The sequence below is a fragment of the Scyliorhinus torazame genome, chromosome 6 (assembly GCF_047496885.1).
Source record: "Scyliorhinus torazame isolate Kashiwa2021f chromosome 6, sScyTor2.1, whole genome shotgun sequence".
NCBI lineage: Eukaryota > Metazoa > Chordata > Chondrichthyes > Carcharhiniformes > Scyliorhinidae > Scyliorhinus > Scyliorhinus torazame.
This window is the reverse complement of record NC_092712.1, coordinates 308,517,134-308,523,133: the sequence shown is the minus strand read 5'-3', so window position 1 is coordinate 308,523,133 and position 6,000 is coordinate 308,517,134. Positions and strand designations below refer to the sequence as shown.

General features: G+C 48.5%; 1 long non-coding RNA gene across 3 annotated transcripts in view; it reads right to left on the bottom strand.

Moving 5' to 3' along the window:
• Window positions 1-827: 827 nt before the first annotated feature.
• LOC140425577 (uncharacterized) overlaps window positions 828-6,000 on the bottom strand; it is an 81,616-nt gene continuing 76,443 nt past the window's right edge. For all 3 annotated transcript variants that reach the window (XR_011947898.1, XR_011947899.1, XR_011947897.1), the window contains one exon: window positions 828-1,544. This is a non-coding gene — a long non-coding RNA (uncharacterized lncRNA). The remainder of the gene's footprint in view (window positions 1,545-6,000) is intronic.

Sequence of the window (6,000 nt, the reverse complement as noted above, 5' to 3'; positions counted from 1 at the left end):
AGAAGGGTAAAAGCCAAGGTTCATGTAGATCCTGAAGCTGCATGGAGGTTCTATAAGGCCAGACCTGTGCCATACTGCATAACAATGTGGAGTCTGGGTTGAGGCAAGTAGAGGATTTGGACATCATCAAGCCCGCACGATTTGCAGAGTGGGCAGCACCCATTGTACCTGCAGTCAAACCTGACAAGACGGATTGCATCTGCGGAGAGTACAAGTTGATGGTGAACCAGGCGGAAAAGATTAGACAGGTACCCCCCATCCCCAAACTAGAGGACATGTATGCGAAGTTGGTTGGGGATTTAAGATACACCATGTTAGACATGAGTCATGTGTACCTGCAACTAGAACTGAATGATGCTTCCAGAGAATTTGTCACCATCAATACACACAAAGGGGGTGGCGCGGTGGCTGCTTCACGGCGCTGACGACCCGGGTTCAATCCTGGCCCCGGGTCACTGTCCATGTGGAGTTTGCACGTTCCCCCCATGTCTGCGTGGGTCTCACCCCCACAACCCAAAAAGATGTGCAAGGTAGGTGAATTGGACATGCTAAATTGCCCCTTAATTGGAAAAAAATAATTTGGTACCCTAAGCTTTATTTTTAAATCACACAAACAGATTATCTGGTCATTATCACATTGCTGTATGTGGGAGCTTGCTGTGCCCAAATTAGCTGCTGTGTTCCCTACGTTACAACAGTGACCACACTTCAAAAACGACTTCACCGGTTGTAAAGTGCTTTGGGATGTCCGGTGTGTCGTGTTATTCACCCTGGGGTAACATGAACTGCAACACGATGCAGTGAAATGATCAAGCATACACCAAATGTAGGCGTTGGATCAATAAGATTTATTGAACCACAGTAACCCCAGTCCAACGCCGGCATCTCCACATCATGGCTACCATCGACACCGCAAACTGCCGGCTCAAAGTGGAGAGGATCTCCAGGAAGATCGCGCATATAGACACTGACATTGAGTTGTCAGGAGCAGGCCTCAGTTTGGATGTGGCACTGCCCTAGACACATGGTTCTGCTCTCAAAGTTTAGGCTCACACACGAGGGCTCTCCCTAATTAGAATGATGTGGAAATGCCGGCGTTGGACTGGGGTGAGCACAGTAAGATGTCTTACAACACCAGGTTAAAGTCCAACAGGTTTGTTTCGATGTCACTAGCTTTCAGAGCGCTGCTCCTTCCTCAGGTGAATGAAGAGGTATGTTCCAGAAACATATATATGGACAGATTCAAAGATGCCAGACAATGCTTGGAATGCGAGCATTAGCAGGTGATTAAATCTTTACAGATCCAGAGATGAGGTAACCCCAGGTTAAAGAGGTGTGAATTGTGTCAAGCCAGGACAGTTGGTAGGATTTCGCAGGCCAGATGGTGGGGGATGAATGTAATGCGACATGAATCCCAGGTCCCGGTTGAGACCGAGCTCATGTGTGCGGAACTTGGCTATAAGTTTCTGCTCGGCGATTCTGCGTTGACGCGCGTCCTGAAGAATACACATTGTCGGCCAGCAAGAGGGGAAGAGTGTAGAAGACTGGAAGAGAAAAGTAGTTTGTAATAACCACACATTTCTGTTGAATAACCTACAATCATTTACTCTGTGACCACCACGTTCTGCCACACATCCTGAAGAGACACCGTCTGTCCCAATACAGGAGAAAGGAAGTTTGTGCACTTTAAATTGCATTGGGACATTATCCTCAGTTAAGAGCACCATATTGTCGAATCATAGAACGATGCAGCACATGGTGGAGATGGTGGCACAGCGGTAATGTCACTGGACCAGTAAACAGAAGCCCAGGGACAAGGGTTCAAATCCCAGCACAGCAACTGGTGGAATTTAAATTCAGTAAATAATCTGGAATTGAAAAGCTAGCCTCAGTAATGGTGACCATGGAACTGTTGTGGATTATCGTTAAAAATCCATCTGGTTCACCCCTTTAGGGGAGGAAATCTGCCGTCCTTACCTGGTCTGGTCGACCTGTGACTCCAGGCCCACAGCAATGTGGTTGACTCTTAACTGTCCTGTGAAATGGTGTGGCAATTAGGGATTGGCAACTAATGCTGGCCTTGCCAGTGACGTCCACACCCCATGAAAGGATAAGTAAAGGAGTCCATTCAGCCCCACTCTGCAGCAGTGTCAACCAATTAATTCCACATCCCCGCTCTTTCCCCGTAGCTCTGTAATTCTTATTTAGCCTTAAAATATTCATCCAATTCCCTTTTGAATATTGCTGTTCTATCTGCTTCCGTCACCCTTTCAGGCCATGCATTCCAGCTCTCAACTTCTTGCTGCTTATTTCTCCAGTCTCTTAGACCATTGAACATACAGTGCAGAAGGAGGCCATTCAGCCCATCGAGTCTGCACCAATCCATTTAAGCCCTCACTTCCACCCTATCCCCATAACCCAATAACCCCTCCTAACCTTTTTGGACACTAAGGGCAATTTATCATGGCCAATCCACCTAACCTGCACATCTTTAGACTGTGGGAGGAAACCGGAGCACCCGGAGGAAACCCACGCACACACGGGGAGGATGTGCAGACTCCACACAGACAGTGAACCAGCAGGGAATCTTGTAGTTCGTTGACTGATGACCTGAAATCCGTGTCCTCTGGCTCCCGACACTTGTGCCGCTGGAGACCTGGAAACCTGGAGACTCCTTATTTGCTCTTATCGAAACAATCCATAATTTTTGAACCTCTGACAAATCATCTCTAAACACTCTCTGCTCTGGGGAGTACCATCCACGAGATTGAAGTCCCTCATCTCTGTGGCCATTCTGGGAAACCTCTCCTGCGCTGGTGAGGGAGGGGGGTGCAGGCCAGGGATAGAGAGAGAGGAATGCCGTCCATAAAGAATAGATTCTGGCTGAGGCAATATGGTTGGAGATGAAAGCTTTTTTCTGAAGAAAAAGGATTGTTGCGTTAGAGGAGTGGTGCCACAGACTCCTAACTATGGGAGGATAATGGGAGGAGGAAATCTGTATACAGATCAAGGAGATGGTGGGAGTGGCAAAATTATAGTTCTTGGGAGATTTTAATTACTCACTCATTGAGTTAGGGGAAATGGAATTTCGAAAAGATCTGCAGGATCCCTTCCGCAAACATATAAGCTTCTGAGTAACAAATTAGATCAGGTAGATAACGCCAGGGCATAAGAATAAGGAGCGGGAGTAGGCCATTTGTGCGTATTCAATAACTTTTTAAAAATAAATTTAAAATACCCAATTAATTTTTTTTCCAATTAAGGGGCAATTTAGCGTGGCCAATCCACCTACCCTGCCACGGGGGCTCCCCTGCCACCTGAAGTTGCCAGTCCTGGAGACCCGCTCTCGCCTCGACCAGGGTCTCAATGCTCACGGCCGTGGGGCACAGGGACTGGGCCACCTCCCTCTGGGACTGGCTCAGGTCAGTGTGCGCCTGGGCAATGCCATCGACGCCTGAAGCCATGACCCATTGTGAAGGGGCAAAGGCTGGAGCGCCACTGCAATGTCCAGGTGGCCCTGGTATGTCGCTGCCTGTGACAGGGCAGCCCTGTTGTGCCTCAGCCACCATCCGCACAGAGTGCCCCAGGCCTTGGACATCTTGACCCATGGCTTAAACCTTCGCTCACAAGGCCTCCACTGCAAACGCCACCCCCTGTGGTGTTGGCCTAGATAGCATGCATGGTCAGCACGCCCTGCAGGCAGTCGCACTCCTCCAATTGCACCTGCAGTCACTGGAGGTTGCTGACAACCACTCATGTAGTCCCCTCGTGTAGTCCCCTTCACATTCCCTATGCCAGTTTAGTGCCATTCCAAGCCCCAGTCACCACCCTCACCCTTTGCCCTTACCCACTCCTTGCCAAATAAATTAATAATCTTTGATAGTTATTTGACAGCTTGACAGTTCTGAACAGTTTTGATATTTCAAATTAACTTATGCACTTTGTACGCACAATCATGTTTACATTTTTTAATAAATTCATTTTTTCCAATTAAGGGCCAATTTAGATCATGTTTACTTTTAACAACACCAAATATTGCTTTACCTCTACCCAGGGGTGCCTTACCTCTCCAAAAGGTGTCCCAGGGCCATATCCAGGGCCTTATCTCTCCAAAGGGGCACCTACCCTGGCTATCCAAATGAATCCACCAAGTTCGGATCAACTCTCACCTCGTCTAATCTGCACATTCCAATCGTCACACTCCTGGCCTGCCAAAGCTCCATTTCATTGGAGGAACCTGGTGGTTTAAACGGCTCCATACACTATGCATGCGCGAACCCGGATCCAACTCCAGTACTGCCACCGCGGAAATAGAAAATGCCGTGTTCGGGGGCAGGACCTGGGTATGTCGGGTTCTTCCACCATTTTCACCATGACGGAGAGTTTTTCCATACCTGATGAAAATCTGGGCCTCAGTTATCAGACAAACCAAAGTGTTGAGTCTCTATACTTTGGAGAAATGTAGATTAAAGGGTGGTCTGATTGGGGTGATGAAGGGAATAGATTGCGGTCCAGTTGGCAGTTTCAATTCAATAAGCTAGGGGGTGATCTGAGCCTCAAGACTTTAAGCTGCATCAGGCCAGATCTAAGTTCGATGTCCGGAGGTAGTCTGTGGCCAACAAGAGTGAATCTCTGGAGCAGGCTGCCGGTTTGTGTGGAGGGCGCTGACCCACTGAATTCCTTCGAATGAGAGCTCGGTGTGGTTTCGAGCTGGGATAGAGATCACCTCATGTGAAAGGGAGGTGCTGTCTGGGATGTAGGGCCGAGATGGTCCCCTGGACTCGTCTCAATCGCTTAAATTGGGGGGGGGGGGGGGTCAGGATCGTATTTCACAGAGGTTATTTGCCTTGTCTTTTATCTGCTTCGGTTTTGGCTCTCCCAGAAGACCACACGGTTTTGGGATGGGAATGTATAGATTGTGATGCATCGTGTGGGAGTGGCTGAATGAACCAGAGGGCTTTGTTCCACCTATCATTGATCTGATTAAGATAGGCTGACTAGTCTTCCTCATCCAAGGTGATCTTAGGTTTCAAGCTGACAGCCATTCTGAAGGCCCAGAGTTTGCCGATTGAATCAGTACGAGCTAGGCTTTCTGCCCTCCTCACCTTTCTGTCCTCTACCCAAGTCTTACACACCAGACGGTTCCTCCGCATCGCATTGCTTCCAGTGTTACTGGCCTGTATTACCACCTCTGTAGACTGGGGACAGAAACACTTGTGTGATTTGAGTCAGTAGCCCTGAGAGCCCTGTGGAGGAGGAATGGGACCTGCGCTATTAGCCACCAGATTCTGGTAGGAATGCATGGCGGGGGGGGGGGGGGGGGGGTGGGGGGGGTTGCAAATAGATGCCAAAGAGGGGAGAGAGCACAACAAAAAATGAGTCATGCAGAGTGAATGATAGGGGTAAGGAAAGGGGTGGGGGGGGAAGAGGGCAGAACGTAAGGTAAAATGGGAAATGGGTGGGAGTAGTAGGACATGCAATGAAAGATGAGCCGAATGGACTGCCTTGAAATGGAGATGAAGCGGGAACTGGCAGCAAAGGGTGAGAGAAATGGGTGGCAGAAGACAAAGAAGACGATTGATGAATCGGGGAAAGGAACAGAGGCTGGGAGCAGTGCTTGGGGAACATTAGAAGGGCTGGCGCGAACTTTTTGAGGAGGGAGAATGAAAGAAAGAGATTATGAACTTGAACTGAGGGAGTGCGGATGGAGAATACCAACATCGAACTCTAGTGGGCAGGCAAGAGCGCCGACATGAAGAAAGAGAGGAACATAAAAGGGAAAATAATTGGATGGACTATCTCTCCTTCCACTTACTCGCTGGAAGTCTAGTAGCCTGCCTCTCATTTTCAAATTGAACCTGCCCTTGCAGTGTTTAGTAATATTCAATTCTCCTCACAAACCTACTTTAAAGGCAATTACTGCAAATGGGGAATGAACGTAAGTGATTGATCTCCTCTATTACATTGAGATTTCGCTGGAATTCGCCGTATGCACTTAAC